Source organism: Pieris napi, chromosome 14 (assembly GCF_905475465.1).
Source record: "Pieris napi chromosome 14, ilPieNapi1.2, whole genome shotgun sequence".
In the NCBI taxonomy this organism is placed as follows: domain Eukaryota; kingdom Metazoa; phylum Arthropoda; class Insecta; order Lepidoptera; family Pieridae; genus Pieris; species Pieris napi.
This window is the reverse complement of record NC_062247.1, coordinates 278,231-303,826: the sequence shown is the minus strand read 5'-3', so window position 1 is coordinate 303,826 and position 25,596 is coordinate 278,231. Positions and strand designations below refer to the sequence as shown.

General features: G+C 35.6%; 1 protein-coding gene across 5 annotated transcripts in view; it reads left to right on the top strand.

Moving 5' to 3' along the window:
- The window catches only part of LOC125055743 (leucine-rich repeat-containing protein let-4-like), a 179,384-nt gene that overhangs the window by 79,864 nt on the left and 73,924 nt on the right, over positions 1 to 25,596 (top strand). For all 5 annotated transcript variants that reach the window (XM_047658282.1, XM_047658283.1, XM_047658280.1 and 2 more), the window contains one exon: positions 11,955 to 11,993. The gene's annotated coding sequence lies outside the window, so the exon portion shown is untranslated. The remainder of the gene's footprint in view (positions 1 to 11,954; positions 11,994 to 25,596) is intronic.

The following is a 25,596-nucleotide window of genomic DNA, read 5'->3' as shown; positions in this document are numbered from 1 at the left end:
TTATTTTTTTTTAATATTCTACTATTGAATTAACTTATTTCGTGTTCTTTTAAGCCTGTGTCAATCGAGTTGAATAATTAGCAACATTAGTCATAACATTAGTTTTATCATAGGACGTCGAGGCAGAATACGAAATTCCATCTTTTGCCGCGCACCACCACTATCTGGAACCAGCTGCCCACAGAAGTATTTCCGAACCAATTCGACTTAGGGTCCTTCAAGATAAGAGCGTACCAGATTTTAAAACGCCGGCAACGCACTTGCTAGCCTTCTGGCAGTGTGGACACCCCATGGGCGGCGGTATCACTAAACCTCAGACGAGCCTCCTGCCCGTTTGCCCTGAACTAGATATAAAAATACATGTTTTATTACATATCGAACATTAAACACAAGTCAAATTTGTCCCCCCTTCTCAAGGCAGACCCTTAACTGAACTACTGTCACTAAGCAGCCGCGCCACGAGATATCCATAAATCTCCTAAATTATGAGCTCCTGAGAAAAATCGAAAGTAAAATTGTGGAAAATTATTCGCGCCGCGTAAGGTTATTGGCTAGGCAAGTAACCCGACGCCGCCTGCCGATCTCTAGAGCGTATGAAATCTGCGGCGAGTGAAATATTATACCGGCCATAGAGTATAGACTACTCAGAAGTATCTTGGAATGTTTTGTGCTTTTTTTAGTACAGTATCTTTGTAACAACAATAATTTAACTGTTCTTCAAAATGTCGTCCCAGGTTTGTTAGATCAAATCTTGGCATTTCTAGATATATATTTACATAAAGTTTATATCGAACATGCATCTAATATTATATATGTAAATGCGTGTTCGACTGAGAGACAAACCAAAAGTTAAATCCACTTCCCTAAGCTAAAAGTAAAAATGGCACATCTGTGAAACTTTTCAAGCGAATCTTTGTCAGTGCCCTGTGAGAGCAGTCCTGGGCCGGGTTATATTACGGCTCTCGTAAAATTCACGTTTTACCACTTTACAAATAAATAACTTGCTATAAATTGTATGCCTACAAGCCAACATACTTTATGCTGTAAAATATTGGTTTATTTTTTAAAAGTGATTACTCGTAAATCTTTTCACACATACATTCGTTTAATATGTACGCGTAAGTAGAAATGTTATTTTTTAAATTATTAACATTTGGATACTTATACCTTGATAGTTTATCTAGTTCAAAATAAAGTCTTCATAATGAATTAATAATTAATAAATTCGCTTATATTAAAAATACTTTGGGGTTGAGACACAATTAAGAAGCTGCCCTTTAGTTAAGCTTGCTTTAACAGTGATTACAAAGTCAAAGTTAACTGTTCATTTTAACCGTGAGCACTTGGGCCTTTCATAAGAGCGGCATTATCTGTTTTAATGGAGACCTACTTTGTGGCACAAAGAGGGAGGGCATTTTAATAACGTCTCTAATAATAAAAGTTTAATAAGGATTTAGACGATGTAACTTTATAATTATGCCTAGTTATGAGAGCAGAGCAGACTTAGTGGCTTAGGAGTGCTACCCTCAACCCTGAGGTCGTGTGTTCCTGGTTGTGAACCAATACATTTGTACATTAATTGCTCGTACAGTATAGGCAACGATTGTGACGAAAGCCTGTTCACCTACTCTAAAATAAAAATTATTAAATGAGGTCAAAAACTGTTGTATACATAACAATCAGATATACAGTATTTACAATTTTCTTAACTTTCATAGTAATAATAATAATAAAAAATTAATCAATAGAAAATTAAAATTATTATTGTGTGTAGCTCATAAGTTTCATTACAAAGGTAATGCCCGTAGGTTTGTCTACATATAGGTACATAAGAGATTATGTGTTAGGATCCACAGAAAGACCAATTTGATCTACAGCATCACATACGCTGTCTAGACTCCAGTTACAAAAACGTGTATTAAGTTCGTCAGTTGGACGTGCACTTTAGTGAATACTACCAAAGCGATAAAAATCACAATTGACTTTGTTTTATCAACTCTCAAAAACTAAATATAAATCTTCTGAATTACACTTTAAACTTTCTATATACCAAAATTTCATCAAATGGTTAACATTTCGAATAATGAAAATACGACGTTGTTTATTTGTTTGAACAAATAAGCAAGAATTACTTCGATATAGATTACACACGAAGGTCAGAATAAATTATGATTATAATAAAGCCAACAAATAATACAATGCTAATGCTATTACGTAATGGAATCTTGAAATGCCATGATGTCATATTACAAAAACTACTGCGGTTTCTTAGAAGCGGAAACAATAACATTTTTAATTTTAATCTATTGTGGCTTATATGAATCATAATCAGATTGTTTAAACACCTGAAAAGTATGATAAAATTATACAATTATTGACGTCAATATTTTTCCAGCCAGCCAATAATTAATCTCCTTATAACTTTCATGTCTCCACATTCTTAATATATTTTGTTTGGACTGCCCCAAAGTTTAATTAAATGAGATTTGTTTGATTTGAACATAGTAAAGTCGAGAGTCCCAAATATTTATGAATTTCTTCGAAACGCATTTACACCGGTCGCTACTGGCAGATTTGATTGACATAGAAGTAGTTGGTATACATTTTTATTAATTACTAGTCCCAATCGAAAATCAAATAGTCCTTTAAGTATTTATTTGCGCTCTGCAATAGAATAGCGTTCAAGGTGAAAAACACATTAAATTCGCTCCCGGTTCATGTAATCAAAATTTCTCCAGATAAAATTCTTTATAAATAAAACAAGATTTCAATATCTCAGATATTTTCCCTATTCATTATATCTGTTAGGACGCGTCTGAGAGCCTCATTCAATGAATAAAGAGCTTTACAAGTTTTTTCATATGTACGGAATGGAACCCACTTAACTGGAGTAAATATTTGTTCGCAGGTGAGCGTTCTTATATGTTATGTACACGTTTTGGGGAATTGTGTGACTTTTTAATTATGTATCAGTCACGCACGTGGCGGAGTGGTCCGCGGTAAGGCGTTAATGTATGTTGTATCTTTAATTACTTGCCTTTTGCTGCGAAAAACTGAGCAAGCTACATTTGTGTTTCGGGACGCAAATATTTTTAAGCCAACAAAGCTCTCATGAAGAAATCTTAAAGATCTCTCCGTATCTTTCACAAAGCTTAAGTGATACAACGTCATATTAGTAAACAAAGATGATTGCCAAGTCATCATTTCCTATACAAGTCAAGGCAATGACCTCGGCCCTACAATATCTTAATAGTATCTATTATCTAGTTCATTGTTGTAATATAAAAATGTTATTCGGTTATTGCATATATGACAGTTCTTAATTCATTCTATGTGTGTGTGTGTTCTTCGGCTATGTGTTCATCTAAATCCTATATGTTTATGTGTAGACTAATTATTAGTATTATTAGCAACCGAAATAATTTAATTTAATGAATTCCAATTTATCATTTGGGAAAATCTTATTATTGTGGTGAGTTGAAACAATCGTTTCAAAGTTGGGCTGACACATTGCGGGCGGGCCTACTCAAGTCATTGCTAACAAACTTTTATATTAAAAGCCGACTCTATAGCCAATATTATGAAAACATTTCTTTATTAACTCAAGAAGCGAAGAGACTTCTAAACTTAGAAACCTTGGTCTTTATCAATGTTAAATTAAACATTGATAAAATACACTTACGTCTTGATGAACTCTATCTCCAATGTTCGGAATCTGATGTCATACCATGCCAATAAAAACTTACGAGTAGTATCAAGTGTCTGATATTATTAAAAAGTACATATATTTATTGGAGCAGTGTTGGCCTAGTGGCTTCAGCGTGCGACTCTCATCCCTGAGGTCGTAGGTTCCATCCCCGGCTGTGCCAATGGTCTTTCTTTCTATGTGAGCATTTAACATTCGCTCGAACGGTGAAACTGACATATCTTAGACCCAAAAAAAAGTCGGCGGTGTGTGTCCGGTACTTGAGGCTGATCACCTGCTTGCCTATTAGATTACGAATGATCATGAAACAGATATAGAAATCTGAGGCCCAGACCTAAAAAGGTTGTAGCGCCACTGATTTTTTTTTTAATTTTTACATTGATTTATTGTAATTGAAATGCCATTAAAATGATTGAATTCTAAAAGAAGGAATATATTTACTGTAATCAACTTGCAGCCTTTATATTAAGGTATTACGTTATATTTCACGTCGCTGAAGAATTATTTTGACAAGTGATTACCGCACAGCCTAATTGGGCGCGCAGTATTATTTACCGAAGATATTTTTGCGTTTGAACAGTTGATTGCGCGAATTCGTGGTTTAAGATTATGATCGGAATGAATAATACAACCTTTTGTTAAAAGCCCTTCTCTTCTTCGTAGCTCAACTGATAAATTGACTAAATGCTTTAAGTTTTCGGCCTTCCTCGCCTGACACGTTGTAAAGGATAGACCAACGGGCTTATTACTTAGCAATGTTTTTTGTTATGACCATATCTACCATGCCATAGTTGCTCATTTGATTTACTATGAACATCCGCCCGAAGTGGGATGTTCGAATCCGAGTAGGGAATAGAATATAAATCAAGTTGTGGCACATGCGCACAGGCATAACTTCGGCTGCGCGCAGAGACCAAGTCCCCTCGCGCACCGCAGCCCCCACCATGGGCTATTAACCCGGCCCGTGTTTTTGGTCGCGCCCTGCTGGTACAGGAAGGTAACCAGCAGGCAACCCGCGACCAAAAACACCACCAGAAGGGAGCATATGCCCCTAACGGGCCTAAACAGTAAACACCCCCCTCGCGAAGGAGGTCGTAGCAAAAGCTACACCAGTGCGCACAGGCACAGGCATAAGTGATTTTTTTAAGTTTATTTAAAATCAGTGAAGGGAATGTGAATCAAGTAATTAATGAGGAGGAGTGTTTATTTTCCTACCCTTGATCTAGTCTAGATATTACTTATGACCACGTAGTAATGGCTACATAGAAAGAAAAATACATCACTTAACTCTCGGGAAACAAATCCACGTCATCCAAGCTCATCCACCAGGTAAACATAGCTCAGTGTATAATCTATTATTTTTATAATATGTCGCGGATTGTGTATATGACATAAGCAACCACCCTTTACAATTTCGACATCAACGACACACCTGAGCTCACGCTAAGAGAATAGTCATTAATCATACGCCATTACATAACCGCAGTACATTTAACTGCGACGCTAATGACAGATGTAAACATCAGAGATGTTGCCGGGATAATCGAATTATTGCGATTATTCGATTTGACGTCTCGCAATCAGCGGACACAAACAAACACGCGAATGCAAACAGACCTCGAACGATTATCAATTCGATTGTCGAAAATGTCGAATGGATTGTAATGATTGAATTCATTGTTTTTGTTTGTCGACTCATGAATTGACATTTACATGATGAAATTATCGTGAGGAGATTTTGTTGTTTTAAATATTTAAGAGAACATATACTAAAATGAGAATTGTATAATTTAAAAAATTCTGTATTACTTGAGTTTTTACCATCTTAGACCCCTATAAAGCTCTCTGGTAAATCACAAGATTGTTTGTTCTACTTCAGTGATAGCATTTAATATTTATGAACTCCCGTAGACGTTCACGCATTCATGCGATAAATATTAGAGCCAAATGTTACAAATTATATGTTAAACAACTAGTTTTAGGCGAAACGTTTTCCTTGCCCTATCTAGATACATTTATGAGATAATGCAAAAAATTACACTGTAGTTAAATTAATTAATCGTTAATTAATGTGCCTTTCTTAGAAGAAGCTAATGACATAAATTTGAGCCAAAATTCAGGTCGGTGATGGTCTGAGATCCGGACGTGAGATGAAGTTAATTAAAAGTGGAAAATGAAGCGAACTAATATTATGCATTACAGCTCGTTATTCTTGCAGCTCCTTAAGTGCCTTCGGCTTCCGTTATATCAGCTGCATTTTGTAGGTAATAATGAGCTGAATTGCTAAATTGGTCGGGAAGATATTTTCCCTAAAGGTAAACTAGTCTAAGTAGAACGGATATCCCCCTCAACAATTCACTAACAATTTTTAATCTAAAATCCCAGTTATGCCTGAAGGTGCTATTACACATTTTGTTTCTTCCACTGACTTCTTTCTTTTTACAACCACATCACTCTTAAATGGTAATTATGCTTATTATAGCTTAGCGTTGTATCTTGATTGTGCTTTGAGAACAAGATTTCCGTTTTCCCTATTAAATACCGAAGATGAAATGTAGGTCTCGTTGAAATAAAGATGGAGTCAAGTAAGATATCATTAGACCGACAATTGGAGTCATCGTATGACATGCAACGGAAATACCTCTTAAACAAATTAGCCGTTTAGCCGTCGTCCACAGTTCTTGTTGACATCTCAGCCGGTCATTATTTACTAAACAATGTATTAACATATTTACAGACATACTAAGAAATTAATAATAATAATAACTTATTTCAGATACTTTTACACTTAATCATAATAATATTTCTATATCATTCTTTTTAGATATCTGTGTGCACGTTTTTGGCAAAGACCTCCTCCAAATCCCGCCATTGCTGTCTGCACTGTGCCACTCTCTGCCATGTCCCAACTGCTCTTTCCTTAATTTGGTCTATTCACCTTCTAAGTTGTCTTCCTCTTTTTCGTTTATTGTATCTTGGGCACTACGTATAGTTTAGTACTTCTTGCTTGGCATGAGTAACACAAAAGAAATTAATAAATACTGTTAAAAGTTCTCTAATGCCAAATTAGCTACTTTTTGTTCCAAAATATAATGCAATTTAATCACTTTCATAAGGAGGGTGGAACTTACATAAAAATAGGGCAGTAGTAGCACGAAAGGTCACTTTTAATGTTCCTAATAAAACATATTAAAATTCGTCCATCGTAGAATCGCCGTTAGCATCCATTTAAAGAGTAACATCGACGATTATTCAATTTAAACGCGCTTTATTGAATAACGGATGTGTTAATTGTGACCACGCTTGACTTTATTATCGTCGCACCTGGCTCTTTGTGTTTACATTAAGTAAAGTCATACAAGTATTTTCACTGCATCCCTCAGTCGTATATTCGAATCACGAAATAAAAAGTTAAAGATTATATGTATTTTATAATTTAATACATGTCTTTAAATGTCTATTTGATGATAAACATTTCATTTTTTACAAATATTATAGAATAAAAAATTTTATGTTTTTGGTTGTATAATATACACATTCTTAAGAACTTAAGAAGAAAGAGCTGTAAGCCCAACATGCTTTAATGGCTCAGCGAAATTGATTCTATAAGTGGATCAGTTTAGGGAAACCAAATGAGACCCATCAACTAGTTCAGTGATAAAAGCAGGAAGTAAAACGCATGATAACTAGCGATACAACACAAATACTATTTTGAGACTTAATCCAATAAGCTTAAAGGATTACATCTGCAGGTAACTCTAATTGTATACTGCATAATTAACGGCCAAGCCAACCGTGTAATATCCTCCAAGGTGTAGTGCTATTAAATATTCAAGTATTAATTTTGTTGTGTTGACATTTTGGCCTTAATTGTTCTGAATCGAATCGGACCTAACCTGCGATATCATAGCTTTTTAACATATACTATGCAAGAGGAATGATGGTATTTTCTAGTCATTCTAGTGACGACTACAAAATATATAAAACTGCTTTGATTGACCAGTAATCAGATATGAAATCCATTTTTTTTTCTATTTCATGAAAACACCACCACTTCCCTAACCTGAGCACGTCACTTGTTAAGATTTTGTAAATTGAGCAAGTTAGCGTTTATACTTTTGATGACTAATTACTAATAAAAAAAACGTTTTTTGCTAGGTTAAAATAACAGAGTCGCAACAACCTTTTATTCAGGTGCCTCAGACTTCGAGTTAGGAACTTTCCTGTTTGGAAAAACGACGGACTACTACTTAGTTAATCAGCCTTCTTGTGCCCGACACAGACCGTCAACTTTTTGGATCTACGACATACACCGATTTCCTTCAAGAGCGAGTGATAAATGCGCAGATAGAACAGCGCATAGCTGGCGGTCGAACCTACGATGAAATAGAGTCGCACGCTGAAGCAACTAAGCCAACACTGCTCAACCTATGAGCTACGAAGTTAGTTACCTTTATAATAGACGAAAACCAAAAAAAACTTGGCTTCGTTATGTTTATTTATATATTTGAAATGAATTGGCAGATTAAGTTTGGAAACTAATTAACAAATATGCCATAGCATACATATTAGTTTACGTCTCGCGAACCAAGATTATAAAGTAAGCTTTTACATAGCTTATTGAATATGAAAAAGTGAGGCGAAGGCGATAATGTTAGTCGCGAGTTGGCTAAGTGAATAAAGAATGGCCCCATTTGCGGCGCATGTGTCGCACCTCTGTTACGAACTCGCGTTAACTTCCAAGGACAAACTTATACAAATCAAATAAGAATTTAGACGGAAGAGAAATGAGGCTTAACATATGGGAATAAAATTAGTGTAAGTTGCGGACGAATAAAATAAATCAGTAAACCTCTCTCCTCTCCAATGTATATGAATACAAAGAAAATGTAACAAAAGATTCATAGCTCAACTCAATGGACAACATATTACACCATTAGATCGTGTTTACACGGCCGTCGCTGGTGCATTAAACAGTTATCGTTGATAATTCATAGTCGTTCTACAGAGGCAATAAACATTAATGTGCACTGTATAGAGGATTTTGTAATCGCATGTAATTGCCGTGCTCTGCTCGTAGATTCTGGGTTGAACGCAGTGAATCACACCTACTCTAATTATATCATATTTTATTAGAACTGGTCGTCCGACGACCGACTTCTAAAGAAAAAGGCTTTAAGTAAGGCATTTCAATAATGATAAATTCATTGTTGATATAAAACATTATAATTAACTCTTTCAATGTTATCAGGCAACTCGATCAAAACGGGAGACTCGTGAAACCGACTGCCGAGTAAATGTTTGAAAGGTTTTAATTACGGTAAGTGAGGGTCGCACCATCAATCTGGTTAATGCCAGCCTCACCTGAAGCGGAAACTTTTTCCACGTCATTCGTTTAGAATTGAATGTACCGTGTACGTCTAACGAGCTTCATTTTACGGCAAAAGATCTCATTTCGCAAGTCTTTCGTGAAAAAACCACTTTTCAATCACACGAACATTGTGATCGGAACTTCACAAGTTTCTAAATGCAAAATGATATCCATGTTATTGGATGAATATTCTTTTTATTCATCTCTTTATTTTGCATTACCCAACTTTGCGTCCATTCACGGATCACTGAGCAGTTATTAAAACCACCAAAAACTTAATTCGCTTTGTACGTAATCTGAAATTGCGTTTTATGCTTTAATTCAAATAAAATATCATTAAACTAAGTGCGGGCCGCCGCTTCGTAATAAGTCACAATTTTGCAAAACGCTCATTATTTTCGTCGTCTGGTTTAATTTCATTTACCTTTGTACTGCTAATTGCGCTTTCTTACATCTCTTTATGATATAAGCTATGATTAAAGACACGGCGTCGTCAGCTAAAAATATTCAAAGAGGTGAATACCTAAATAGGTCGGTTAATGCGGCCTCACGCGCCTTCGAGGTGCTACCCGGTGGGTTTCTGAAGTGCCCTCTTCGTCGTACTTTCGTCTGGTTGTCGGTGCTCTTTAGTTGGCCGGATAAATCTCAAATTAGATTAAGCCTGAGGCCGGTCGTGACGCCGCAAAGAATATGAATGATGACTATGTAATCCGCTGTAGCGTCCAACTCGAGATGGCCTCTGGTACTCGACGTTTTGTTTGATTCCGCGTATTACTTACATGGTCGTTCTATTACACGTTTCACAATCATTATGGAATTAAAGCAATCTCTGTGTTCCGGTCGTAATAATTGAACCTTTTTGTTGTTCGTAATATCAATGTGAATGCACTGTCCCGTTATGTGCAGTGACGCAACGGTACTCACACGACGGATTTCCTGGATTCAATTCCCAAGACTGGAATATTTACCGATATTCAATTCTCACAACTGGCAATATCGAATATATTTTTAATGATACCAGACATTTTCGCTTAACTTTCTCAAAAATACACCTGTATGTTAAAAAATTCACCCGAATCAATCAATGTACCAGGGTCGTATAAAAAGCAGGAGCTTCCCGCTTAGTTAATCAGACCGATGCTAATCCAAAGGACTATTTGTCCGGTGACCGCGACATTAGTCCCGGGTCCGAATCCGGGGTCCCGCCGGGTTTGCCCGGGATTGCCTGGGATCACCCGGGATTGGTTGACTTCTCCCGGGTCGCGGTCGCAGCAATACCAACATTATAGCCCGCGCCTGGAATGCGTTTCAAGTTGTGACACTCTGAGATGTTCTCATTTATTATAAGAACATTTATTTAGGAAAATGGTGCTACCAACGTTTACAAAAACTCTGAGTTATCCTATGCATATAATTTATTTTTATACATAACTTTGCAGTGCTCTCAATGTTGCCAGGTTGCGGCGAGCAGACAATCAGCGCTGAGGTCAGCAATTTAACAGATAATTAAATGCGCAGTCTGTATTGGTTTCCTTCTTATTGTTTTAATAGCTTATTGAAATTTATTTTTCAATAACAATCTCTCTCGTTTAATATTTTAACGTATCGAGATGCGTATTCAAAATCATTTTATAAACAGCCATGTTTTTTTGTGACATCACATTATTAAACTAAATTAAAGTCTATATTTTTCTCTGCTTTTGCTTATTTTCTGTAAGAAATAAATATCGTATGTCGTGGTACATTGTACCTAAGTAACAAAGGAATTCGAATTGCAAGATATCATCAAATATTGTAATGTTTGCGTAATCACGCTTACACACTGCAAATGCTTTGGCGTTTGACAGGCAACAAGTTGCTACATATTTCCCCCTCATACGATTTAAATTAAAATACTTTTATTAGATAGTTTTGTGTTCGTGAAATTCTATTCCACAAATTCCTTTTAGATTGCTATTCGAAAAGTTTGACAGCTTTAAATAGCGATTACACAGTTTAGTGCAGTTTAAACATGTTCGATGAGGCACATTGTTGTTTCATTATTCGATATTATTAACATTCCACTATAGTAAAGAATATTAAAACAGTTGTTTTAAATAAGGTTATTTTGTTCGTATGCAAGGGAATTGATACCGCATTGATCATTTAAGTGAAATTGTTATTATAAATATGCACAGTAAGTAAGCACACTTAAGTCGGCATTGTCACCTTTTAAAGAGCGCAATTGCGAAACTCATTACACACTATTCGAGTGTACACGCAATCGGTTAGTGTAAGCTGACCTTAGCGTGGTGGTTTTCTTTCTAGCGGTAAGATTATTTATACTGGTAAGTGTTATTTGTTGAAAAAGTGATGCTTTTCCCATTTAGTATGTACTGTAAAACATATTTCTGTATGAATAACAATAAATATATTTTACTAATTTCAATGGTTTTCTCTGGAATTAAAAAATAAGGATATTCCATACATTGTGAACTAGACAGTGTCACCCCGAGCCTCTGATAACACGAACAGGGCTGTGAGCACGCCCGATGCGGCTCTGCGTGATTGATTAGTCACTGCGAGTCACTCGCGTGACTGACGGTTATCGCTAGTTTTTAGCTTCAACCAGGATTTGTCATAACTATAGTATTTAACGTTCAATGTCGAATTAAACAGACTCTACCTAAATGTTTCTTCGTCCCTTAGTTATGGTTTAACATAATAAAAGTTTAACTGTTTAACAATAACACAGAAGAAAGAAGGAAGTTGTTCAGTTTAGAAACAAAGATAACATCAGAAATGTGTGTACTTTTGATGGAAATTCTGTAAGGATTCTGTGAAATTCATATATTTATTGAAAAATTTCCATGACTTATTTCCCATCTTTTGTTCCAGATACGGCGGTAATGATTTCATTTCACAACACACAACCTGGTAAGTGAGACTTCTTCTAAACAGTAAATCAGTAGTAAGCCAAAGCTCAGCCAAGATAAGGCCATATTCAAAGCTTCCACATTTACACTAAAATTTTCCACAAATCCCGTGAAATCTTCGATCTTCCGGGCTTATCGCAATTTTAAGCGCCGCGTATATTAACTGAAGCCCGATCTTGGGCCATAAAGCGATCGGTTCGTTATCTGGTGTTAACGGCTCGGAAAATAGACGCGGTCCGGTCCATTACTGGTATTAGCTGATCGGTATCGAGCTTCGAGATTTTCTTTACAATATTCAAAGTAGACAAACAAGAAGACTCTTTGTGATAGTCATCTTACTGCCATTTCGGTGGTTCAATTATAATTAACGTGTCATATTTATATTATACAACTTATTCATTTATACTTTCTTTTATTTCCTCATAAAATAGATAGGTAACATTGGAATTTCGGAGCGTTTCCGACGGACGGAAGTGCGGGCATTGTCTGTGATAGTTCGCCCAGAAATTATTGAATTACGGCCCGATATGCCTCGCGAGGGGACGATCGCAAACTTACATTATGGAATTGTTTGTGGAATTATTTCCGGTGTACGAATCAATATGAAGAATATAACTTAAATATCGTTGAAATATTAAGTAAGTACGTAAATTGAACAAATTATTTGCCAATATAAAAACCCAACTGTTTTTCAATGAACTTGTCCATTTAAATTGAACCTGTACTTAGGGCTGTCACGTGTTATACTTGTCAAAATTATAAAATTGCAAGTGAAAGTAAGCTTTTTCTGAAAAATATCGCCGCGGCTTCTATGCCTTGGAACGCGAAACAAATACAGCAGCATTTTTAAATCTATTTAAGTTTATCTTAAATATGTTTCTGCTTTGTGCATGCCCATATGAGAATTTTTAAATTATTTACATAATAAATTTTCTTATGTATATTATGATGTGTTGGTGTTGTCTTGTTTACAAACAAATAAAGATATAATTAATAAAGCTAACAAACCTGCTAACAATAGTAATTCTTAAACGTAAAAGTGCTAATCGGCAGCCCTATTTGCATTCGCACGTTCCCAGTTTTTGTTTATCTTAAATGAGATGTCTTACATTTTATCGAGACACGTTACTTTAAGAGGTTTATCAGATAATTGCGTATTTAACAATGCTCCTATCCGTTATAGTCGCGACTATTGGCCTTTTGCGAATGCGTTAATAAAATAAATTATTTCTTTACAATGTAATTGAAGTATTTATTTGCAATTATTATTATATTTAGATCATTATTTTAATAATTTATTGGTCACTTTGCACAAATTGGAATTTCCAAATATTTTATTTAAAATATAACAAGGAAGCAGATTATATATCTTCGTGGCAGATAATTAGTAGGGACCCGGGACGTCGCGTGCGTATCACGGGTATCGAATCTACGACCTGCACGCGACGGGCTCACGTAACCCAAACGCCTGATTTATTACATCAAAAATTATATTCTAACACAATTATTTACGTATCGCTACCCGTTTGCTTGCCAGTTTCGAATTGCGTGTATTATATGTTTAAGTTCAGATAATAAGTTGTGTTCATTTTGCTCTAGAATTCGTCAATTCTTTGTAACACACAATAACGACGTGATTCTATCACCATTGACGTGTTCTCATCAATCGAAATGTCTAACTTAAAATAAATCTACGACTGGAAGCTTCATTTCCTTTCCGATCGCTTTGATAAATTACGATCATGCAGCGTCATTAAAGGGCGACGAGTGGGACATTATAAGGTAATAGTAGTATGATTAATACATAAGTTACGTCCGCTCGCGACGGCATCTAATGAAGAAATGCCCGTGTGACGATGTGACGCGGCTTATGTACTCCCCCACCATGATTGATGACACCGCCCGTGATGTGGGTAAGATCCTTAACTTAATTACATTGCGTGAAGAGCGATAAACTGAAGAGTAACGGACATTGGAATTTCTAACCAGACGATTTGACTTTGATCTAGAGGCTGTTTACATTAGCCTACTTAAACGACATTTAAATACGGCTTCTGGATATCGGCGTTATTGGTCGGCATCTCTGTTTATTTTAACTGCAGTTAATCATGATGTTAGTTATTACTAACTGTGTATTTGATATATTTTTGGTTAACTAACCCAAAACTGGAAGAGTATTGTGTAAATAAATATGATACAATAATTATTAAATAATTCTATAGAGATGGCTTGTTTCAGTAGTTGATATAAAACGTTAAATTGACTTGTAGCTTTTATTGTATTGAATTTTCAGTTGTGGATACAGCTCGAATAGTTTGCAGCTCAAACTAACGCCTAACGAGCACAAGTTCTATCTTCAATTATTGTTATTTTTAGATGAATAGTCTTAGTCAAATAATGGAACCTTGTTAAAATATATATACCTATATAAAGCCTCATTACAGTTCTAAATTTGTTTTGTGATTCAATACTTTCGCCCTTATCTATGTATTGTTCACATAACTTTTAGCACTAGTATTTCCTAAAATGATAATTAAAGTCTACATTATACTTTTGAATATTTAAAAAAGATTTAAGTTCGCCTAGAACTAATAATGATTATTGCGTGATAATTTAAATTCCAGCTCTTTAATTGAGGGTCGTACAATTAGACAGCTGTAGATTATACATTTTATTGAAGTTCCATTAATTGATGGTTTACGAGATAACGATAACTAACTTAGATAACTTCACAAAGTCTCAAATTATTGACCCCTATTGCAATACTATGCTTATGTTTGAGTAATTTAAATTAAATGTTTAGGTACGTGGAGTTTTAAAATTATTTTTATAATAATCGTAATATCTAAGAGGTATTTAATAAATTACTGAAGGCGTATCTGAAATTCTTTACGGTATTAAAATGTATAATGAGAGGCCGACCACAATTATTAAAAAAGTTCTCGATATTTTAAGTAATAAATTGTATATAGTATGTGACAAAAACAATTTTATTATGGGCCTGTTTAGTAAATTAAAAGGAACAGAATTGTGTCGTCATATTATGTATAATATGTGTTGTGTTTACCCGAAATAGACTATAAACAGCGTTTTGATTAATAAGTGTCGTTGACATTCTAATTAAGCCGGCTAAAAGTCAGGCTTTTGTTTCAGTGAGGGGAGCGCTCAAATGCCACGGCTCTTAGATACGTATTTACATTTTATGTGGTGTACGTTTTCGTTGGGGATACATTGTTTTACGAAACGCTCCACTGAGCATAATAAAAAAGCGATGTGGTTATGACATCTGCTAAACTGTTGTTGTTACGTATGCTCAACACAGGCTTTTGTGATAAAGTAATTGAATCTGATGACTTATCGAAGATACGACTTTATATAAAAATTGTTTAAGTTACTACCATCAACATTTGAAAGAAAAATAACGCGCCCTGCTTTTGTACTATTGAAAAGTAAAAAGTAATATGTAAATCCAAATAAATATAAAAAATAATTTAAGTTCGAATATAAGTGAATAATAATCTTGCAACGCGTGACCGCAACACTTAGTGTCATGGCCTCAGATTGCACCTTTAACGATTTTTCTACTATAGGTATATATATAAATCTATTTTTTTAATAACCTGCACGCATTTATAAAAATGAATATAACAAGATAATAACACCAAAACACGTATTAAGAACAATCCCCAATACATGTAATCCCGAGGTAAAAATTTAAATTAGATGCAAAACTGCGTCGTGCACTAATGGTGTTGCTAGTTTAAAAATTTTCCCGGGAAATGGCGGCCATCTTTATTCGGGCTATTGTTTAACGGGCTCAACCTTAGCTTAATGCTTTTGTTTAATATGGAAATGGTTTCACCGATGAATATTTGTATCCAAATAAAAAGGCTTTAGTGTTTGCGTTCATTTCGTTTATGACATCGATTTTATAACAGGTTTTATTCGTTTATTTCGTATTTAGTCAACCATTTTATCGGAAAAACGTTATAGTTTCCCATTTGAATTACAAATATTATATAACTTCTCAAAAGCACCAAGAAGGGAATAAAGGGAAGAGAGTGAGGAGGGCGCCCTAAAACAGTGGATAGAAGATATAGAGGCGTTAGCAGGAAGCAAATGGAGAAAGAAAACATGTAAGCAGTATAGTTTATAGATGCTGGAGTAGCCTCTATAAACTATAGCTGGAGGAGGCCTTTACCCGTGAAGGAGTTCCCATCAATGATACTAAAGTTAGAATAACTAGTAACAAGCAAAACATAACAGATTTAAGCTGTATATTTGTCGTTACAAATTTTAATTAGAAATAAACATGCTTTATTATTATTATATAACTTCTCTAAATACTTTGGTGGCCATAGTGATAGTACTGCTACATAAGAGTTACGATCATAATTTCGATGATTAAATGCGAACTTTAATAAGTTAAGTAGCCGCATTAAAGAGACGTGCCCCGACGCATTCTCGGACTTATCGCACCATTGTTTTCCCGGTTTTAATCCTTTACCCTTACAATGATTTTGTTTTAATATGTAAATCGCGAGATGGCGTTATAATGAATATAAATAGAGCCTTAAGCCTCGTCTCTAATGAAAGAGATTACGCGAACGATAACTCTGGATTAAATAAAAGTATAAGACAGTTATATCCTGGGAAATGTTTAATTATGGATTAAGCGGGAAACTGGGCCAGCTTTAAATATACTTGGCAGGTTTTTAAATATGGCTACGAGTTTGCATTTTTGCCTTTTCACTGTTGGCGGATTTTAAAAGATTAAAAGATTACAGATGGTATTAGTAAGAAAAGTGAAGATTTGTCCGACACACTTTTGACTTGCAGCTAGCATAGCTCTGCCCCATTTTGGCCTTATAGAATTTAATAATGAATAACACTGTGTTGAAAATATGTAGTAAAGCTAATATATATATATATATATATAAATATATAAGCGATATTAATAATTATATTAAAAAGACTTAACTCAGAGAGTTATCTCTTAACCCATTCAAACACACAAACTATTCATTGAATTACAACTATTTATGGATTATAGAATAAATTAAAGAAAATTACATTTTCGCCCTTTGATCTCGGGCTATAAATAAGTATATAAATAACGCCGGAATCGTTAAGTCTGTCGGTTTCAACACGAACGCCTATAAACAAGGGGAAACGGACGGAACCGCGTAATTTTATATGAGTTGTGTGTCTTGTACACGCGAGAGAAAACGATTCTTATCGATTATCAACTGTCGACTTGTTCCTATAATAGCTTTACCATCAGCAAGCCATTCATAATAATAAGAGCCTTTTATTTCAGATACTTTTACACTTAAACACAATTTATATTTCTATCTCATTCTTTTTAGATACCTATGTGCCCTTTTTTGGAAAAGAGCTCCTTCAAGTCCTGCCATGTCTCAATTGCTCTTTCCTTATTTTGGTCTATTCATCTTCTAAGTTGTCTTCTATCTAATCTTTGACACACCTGCAGCTTTGTATGCTGGCGCTTTAGTGGGCACCCCAGTTTGTGATCCATATGTTAGTACAGGTAGTACAAAAGTAATGAAAACCTTTCTTTTAATTACCATGCTCGCTTTCTTATTTTTCATGACTTCTCTAAGCACCCAAAAGTTCTTCTATACTTTTGCTATTCCTGTGTCATGTCAAACCATTCATATTTGAAACTAATTCTACAACTTCTAATGTTTTTTAGATGGCTTTATATAATTTTAGAATTCACCAAAATAATTAATGCTGCAATTAATACGAAATAGTTTTTTTTGATCAAAAAGACAAACTTTTGGCCATTTTTAAGAGTAACCTGCCTAACAATACGTATGACAGAAAAGACAAAATTATCACAATATTTAATAATATCAGTAAACGTTCCTTTCAATTGGTAAAAATATAATTAGCTACATATACAAAAGTATGTTTGATAGCGTACGTCGGGACCAGACGGTCTTCCTTCCTCGTCGCTTTCCTGTGGAACCCGCTTGGTTGTGGTCCCAACCAAAGAAATTTTTCTCACAATGTTTTTAAAGATAATCATACAAATGTTATTTCATTAAACATACAACCTTGTTAGGTTAAACAAATACTTAAAGCCAGTCACAGATATAACTTAAAGTTTGATACATTATAATTATTCTTAGAATGTATGAACAAATTACGAGTATTCCTGACATTTACATATTAAAAACCAATTACTGTTCTGCTTAGGTATTTTACTTGAAATTGTCTATTTTTTCTTGTTAGTATAAATCGCTTTCCCTAGTCACTCAAGCCCAGTGATACATTCGAAGTCCCGAAATAACGCGATTAAGGGAATGAAAGGGCCAAAACGAACAAAAGCAAATGTGATTACCGCGTTGTCGACTAAAGAAATAAGTAATATTTCTTTTCTTTTCACTATTTCTGTATAGTCCCATGCCCCACGGAGCGAATTATACGACTAATGAAACGAGTGATGAATGATTCAAAATGTAATGTCTCGTTCCTTATCAAAAATTGATTGATGACTCGCCTGTGGTTTGAATGCTCTAGGAATATTTCTGTAAGCGAAAGCCATTTAAACTAGTTTCAGATATTCGCTCTGTCAATATACGTATAATATATGTCGAGGCAATGGCGTCACTGTCTACTGCCACTATCATTAAGTCACAGAGCACATAAATTAACAACACCTAAGGCGAATTAGTTCAATACTAGTCCCTTATTTGTATTGGCAACATTAAAATATCTACAAATTATCGTCTATTTTGATAGTAAATAGTAATAGTGACTCCATAGTAATTAATTTTAAATTAATTTTAAAAATAATTTACTATCACTTTAAACCTTTGAAGCTTCAATAAAAGAAATATTAAACTAATAATTTGTAACTGCCGACTGAAGTTCCTACTCTGTAGTCGATTCGGGTTGGGTCGCGGTACGAGTACAAGAAATGTCACGATACTTGTTTATCACAAATTCGGGTTGCTATAAATACAGGCACTGGTTGGTACGGCGCTTTCCTTCGCTCGGGCTTATGCCCGATGAGCAGTCTGGATGTAGAACGTCCCATTTCCGAGTTGAATACCTCTTTGAAACCGAGATATTTGAGTAAGAGCTCTTTTTCGACTTAGCGAAAGAGTTAAACAAGGTCCGACACAATGGCTTGGTGTACAAGCTCTCTTCAAGTGCCCACAAAACTCGTGCCAATCGTAGGACTTTACCCCGCCGCTCCATTCGTTGTCGTCTAGAAGGAACCTTATCTTCCCTTATCAGAGATGAGTCCCTCGAGGCTGGGTCTTGCCCCATCTCTTTACGCTGTATACTGGTGACATCCCGAGAGCTCCCAATGTAGAGTTAGGTCTCTAACGATGACACCACTCTTTATACCACCACACAAAGACATAGGTTTCATCGTTGGCTCCAAACAGAACCACGTCGCTAAGCTAAATTTCAGTTCCTTATCCTCTATGCCTGTCTTTCCCTGTTTTTCCATTAAATGTCTTTGTCATTGCTTTTGTCTTAACCTATTCTCTCCGACATTATTGGGTTGACTTCTTAATAGAAACATGAGTACAAAATCTTAAACGTAGGTAATAAATATTCTAACTCCACCCATACGAAGTCGTGAACAATCTCAGTCTTTCATATAAAGTTACATTTGGCTCATTTTATCTGCCCTGTTGGGACCAGCTCGACATCCGGGATAATATCCGCGGGCGGAGGAAGTTTCTGTTTAATCTGAAGTCGCCAGCTCGCGGCCACTTGCAAACAATTCTTATTTTCTATTGTTTTGTCTCAACCAACTTCGTCTCGTAAGCAATCTATTCTAACGTAACCAACAAAAACATGAATATTAGTCCGAATTTTGACAATTCGAGATTCTTATCCAAGAAGCCGTTCATATAAACAACGTTGGATGTTTTATAAGATCGAAAGCTAAAATTGATAACTTCTAATATTTTTTATTCAGTGTCCTTTTCGTCTGTCCTGCATGAAATAAATAACAAGTATTTTGCGACATGGGCATACTCGAAAATAACAATCCTCAACTGCATATGGCGTGTTTTAAACTTAAGGTGCTGTATTGAAATACCTTTTTAATGCAATCACAAACACACAAACATTCCGGATATGATGAACGTATAAATCCGACTGACTCACGAATCTGATTCAGCCTAACAAACCGAAACCGATAATTCGATAAGCAAAGAAAAACATTGGCGGTTTGATTAGAATTTGCCGAATCAGGGCCATTGTTGGAGGGAGTACCTAATAAGACAGATATCGCATTGTATTAAAGCTCGAAACTCAAATTTTTGTTACGAAAAACGTAAAATTAAATGAATTGCGCGTAATTTTAATTGATCGTAGAGTTCGTGAGAGAAAGTCTCAAATACCTTATCATCTTCATTGAGTTTTGATGATCCCATTGACGCGACTAATCTAAACGCAAACGGTTCATCCGCTTCTAAATCGCTTATTATTTTTAATCGCAAGTCCTCATCAGGCCTGAGTTTTGCCCGGCTTATTATCACGTCTCTGAATTGCCGAATAAGCAATGAACGACAACCCTACCATTTAGGAAAATACAAACCAGCGATTTCCTGGCTGTTGCCTTTGCTGCTCAAATGTTATATTTTTGTAGTTTGCATTCGTAAACTTTTGTTGCCACGATACAGTTTAGGACTAACCTTCTGGAAAAAATATTTAAACCTGTTGTTAAAAATGTTAGTGGGTTCGACACTCGAACTTCGGTTAAGAACCGACTGCAGTTTCTATTGACCAATTCAATTGATGATAGCTGTGTTGAAGCGAATATTAAATACTGCTAATATAATAACAATCTTTCTCGAATATCTGCCTAGCAAGCCGCAAAGTATTATTAGATAGGGGGCGAGGGGACAAGAGCGAGTCCGATTTGCATGAAATGAGTTCCTTACAAGGCCGAGAGAGTCGTCCGCCGAATCGCCGCTTAAATGTTATTTCCATTCATATTGCCCGCCTTATCGCAATCTTTTTATGTCCGCGAAAACAATTCTTGTTAGAGAAAATAAGATTTATGAAGCGCATTCAGCTAAAGGACTTGTAGTTCCAGACAATGAATTTAGTAGGAGTTAAATTATATAGGATTTTCATTTGCGCTGTTTTGAGAACAAATTCTCAATTTAATCTTAACTAACTTTAATAAATACTGAGCGTATTTTGCTTATATAATTATTAATTTGGACATAAACTTTTCTATATTTTTACATGTATATATTTATTTATTATTAACTGTGTTGTAAAAAATCCTTTTTACATAACATTTGTATACTTTATTTGTCCCATGAAAAATAGTTATAGTACTAAATACTATATTAAAAAAATTGAAAACTCGGAGAAACTTGTAGTTCAATAAATTTCTTCAACGCGACACCTAATTGAACTTCGGTGGCAGAGATTTATCATGCCGCGATAAAAACCGAACACTGATTGACAAGAACCTGTAACAGTAATTAAAACCCCGCTCTCGGCTTCCGAAAACATCGAAATATCTTCATTATGTAGGAACTGGAAACTCTCAAACATAAAATTCTTTATTTTTTTATTGTATCTATACTTTAATTGTGCTTTGTGAAAGAAAAAACTATACATCTAAACATAACATCCTTATATTATATATAATAAATAAGGAAGTTAAGTCAAAAAGTAAAGTGCTCTAGCCCCCCACAAGAATTCCCTGTGTTGTCAGCTAGTATCTGCCATTTGACATGTTAACGGTACTTGACATCATAATGTCTACATTTACATTTTATACTATTGTACGATAAGATTTTTTAAATCTAATAGGCAAGTAGGTGATCAGCCTCCTGTGCCTGACACACGCCGTCGACCTTTTGGGTCTAAGACATGTCGGTTTCCTCACGATGTTTACTTCACCGTTCGAGCAAATGTTAAATGCGCACATTCAAAGAAAGTCAATTGGTGCACATCCGGGGGTCGAACCTACGACCTCAGGTATCAGAGTCGCACGCTGAAGCCACTAGGCCAACACTGCTCACGATTTAAGATTGTAAGTGAATCTTTAAAATTTTGCATCGTTAGTGAAAATTTTGTTTTTAAGAAAAGATGAAGGCGAAAAGGCGTCCGGCGAAGAATGTGTGTTGGGGTAGCTTATATGTAGGTTTGCGTTGTGTATTTGGTGTGGTCGGTGTTTGTTTCCAAAGAAGTCGGCATATCGCCATTAAGTATAGTTGTCTAACCGCTAGAAGTTTTGTTTCATTGTACAATTTTGAAGTTGATTAGCGAAATTATATAGGAATCGAAATCGGGAAAGCGGTTTCATATAGGATATCTTAAGAATGGCGCGTTGGGCACGCTCAATTTTCAGTAGCACTTAAAGGAGTAAACCACTTTAGTAGTTTAGTTTAGAGGCCTAGAAGCGTAACAAAATATCTCATTTTGCATTAATAATAAAGCTGGAATTCTTGAATAGCAAAGTTTCCCAACTTCGTCACACTCATGTTTAATTGGGAATCTTCCAGATTTCGAAGCGTTGATTGTGATTTGCGAGTGTGTGTAATTAAAATCTGCCACAATGTGTACGTGTGCGGAGTGACAGCCTCTTTGGGATTCAATTGTGCTATAACTAGTGAATACTTGATGAGTCGATAGTTGGCCTTGTTTCTTCACGAATTAGATGAAGACGAAGGTTATAGATGCAATTCACGTAAGTGGATCATCCTTTCCTGTCTGATACGCGTTATCAATGTTTGATTCCTGGTCGTGCTGGTTTTCTTGGTATATTTTCCCTCATCGGTGATCAGCCAGGGTTCGAATACGCGATCTGAGAGATGAGATGCGTGCCTAACCACTAAGCCAACACTGCTCAAGGCACATATCAATATGAAATAAATGATTTTAAGTTTTTGATGGATTAAAATTACCGCTACCTACTTATGTAACTTTTAAGTCGAACGAAACAAAAACCCACACAAAGTTAAAGTTGTGCACAAACACGATGATGCTTTTATCGCTCTGTAGATAAAATATAAATGGCTTGTTCTTTAAGAGAGTATTGGAATTGATTAAAGTATTCTCATACGTTTACGCGTGATTTGTATTCAATCTCAATAACCATATATACACCGCAATGTATTTTAACATAAAAGTTTAAGTTAAGCGCTCGTACTGTACGTTTCATGCCTCATTTATTTAAAAACATGGCTGGAGGAACATGTATTACGGATAAAAGCCTACGCGAAAGCCGGCGACCTATATTTTATTGTCATGAATATAATTTCTTTATTTCACATTTTCTACAATTCTAATTTTGCGTGGGTGGTGGCTCATTTGTAATTCGGATTATGCAAGGAACCATTCTGTTTAAAAATTAAAAAGATATAGTCACATCCACCTGGACAAATTATATGTGCGCCGCAAAAAGACGGCAGATATTTATAAGGCGAGGGAGCGTTAATTAAGCAAGAATTTACCGTATTCAAAGTGCGACGCGAACTTTGAGAAAACCCCAAACTTTCAGAAATTTGTTTTGCGTGTTCAAGGATCTTCGTTAGCTCCGGTCCAAACTTATAACGTATGTTTGACTAGAGCGCGGGCTACATTAGTCTTGCGGTGTCGCGACGCAAAGCCGATGTTTGGATCGGCACTAATTTTGGAGAATCCGCCCAATTATAAGCCGGGTCTACGCGAATTTGGACCAATTAGATTCAACGAAGTGTGTCGCACTCGGGAGCAGTTTTGTCGGCAATATAATTTATTAGGGAGGCTCAAAGTTGGTTTCGACCTTAAAGAGTCGACTCAAATTTGATTACGGAAGCTTAAAACGTGTCCTCTTGTACGCGCCTTCTTGTGAGACGTCTCCGCCCTCTTCCCAGCAATTACCACAGAACGTTGACTTTTTATAAATTAAAACGTGTAATTAGTGACCTTAGGACGTTTTCAGCAAATTAATAGCTATGTTTAAATATTACTTTGGGTTCCTTCCTCTTTAAATTAAGTTTAAGGAAATTGCACTTTAAAAATATTTTTATTTTTATTAAACAATTAGTCTCTTCTTGTAATAATTAAAAATGATTTTCTTAACTCGAATAACATGCACCATGAGACGTATAAAAATCTAAATCAACGGCTTAAAGATTCAAGTTCTAATAAACGCGATAGGACAGATTAAAAGTGTACCAATAATAAAGTTAACGTGTCATCGAGCCGTGTGATGTTATTTAATTATAGAGGGAATTGAAATCCTGTTCTAAGCAAAGGAAGTGAGTGGAATTAGAAACTCGTTTATATCATTCATCGCGTTCTAACAGCGTCCGTTTCGAGCTCGGACCCTCGCATCGAACCCTTACTTCTTTTCAATGAACTTATTACGAAATATTTCCCTTATGTATTCATCGGATGGTTACACACGCGTTTGTAAGTTGTAGTTACTCGGACTTTGTGTTTACAACTTCCTTTGTAAGTTTGTGCGATTGATTGTAGAAAATGTATTGAATGGGGTAAAGTTTTATAACACTTTGTCTACACATAGGGGCACCCGCATGGATAAATCATAGTGAATGTGTGCGCGTATGAAATAGATTTAAATACGTAATGAATAGAAGTGTTACAAAAAATACCGTATTCAAATAATAAAATGCATTGAATGTAAAAGAAATGACTTACAAGAAACAATCCAGGCAGCGAAAAGATTCACCCCTAAAGACGTTCTTGAGAATCAATTAAATTCTTTTGTCGTACCTTTTTATCTATTTTCTTAAGTCGAGGGAACATCAAAAAGGTTCTGTCACAAAAAGGCCAATTAAAGGTTTTTGAAATTGATTCAGTAGATTTTGTCGGTCTTTGTAAACGATGTTATTGACATAAGATGTTCCCTGACGTTTGATGTAACGATACCATTTTCCTTGTACGAATCTTCGATTTGATTTCATATGATTTATGAAGCCTTTGCTTCTTGACCGTACAATTTTCAGATGAGTATCTCAAGTGGCTCCTTCTACTTCTTACGTATATCCTAAGAGCCCAGGGCTCTTTGCTTAGGCCAGACCTTCGTCATTTTATAAAAGCTGAAAGTTCTTCTGTGCGTGTCCCCTATACAGGTAAGAACGACCAGAGACTATAGAGTTTGGGTAGTGGTTACTTTGGCAGATAGTCTCTGGTCGTTCTTACCTGTATAGGGGACACGCACAGAAGAACTTTCAGCTTTTATAAAATGACGAAGGTCTAGCAGTCCTGGGCTCTTGATCATGTTCTCCATTTACTTTAGTACCCCCATGATCACGACTCACGACTGCCATGTCTGTTACTTTATAAAACACACTCCATTTATTTTTGCTTCGTCACTTTCCCCATTTGGTTTCGTTAATTAAAAGCTGCACACACGCTAAAATAGCGTTTATTCTAATCGTTTAAAGACTTTAACCGCATGTGACTCTTTACGCGAGGCAATGTAATAAATCATGAAAATTGCAAAACGGAGCCAGGTTAATCAATTAATCACTGGGGATTGGCGCGCGGAATCTTAGCGATAGGCCTCCGCGACCCAGGGAAGGGTTGATTTATGGGAAAATAATACCCATTGGGAAATTTAAAGTGCTGACTGT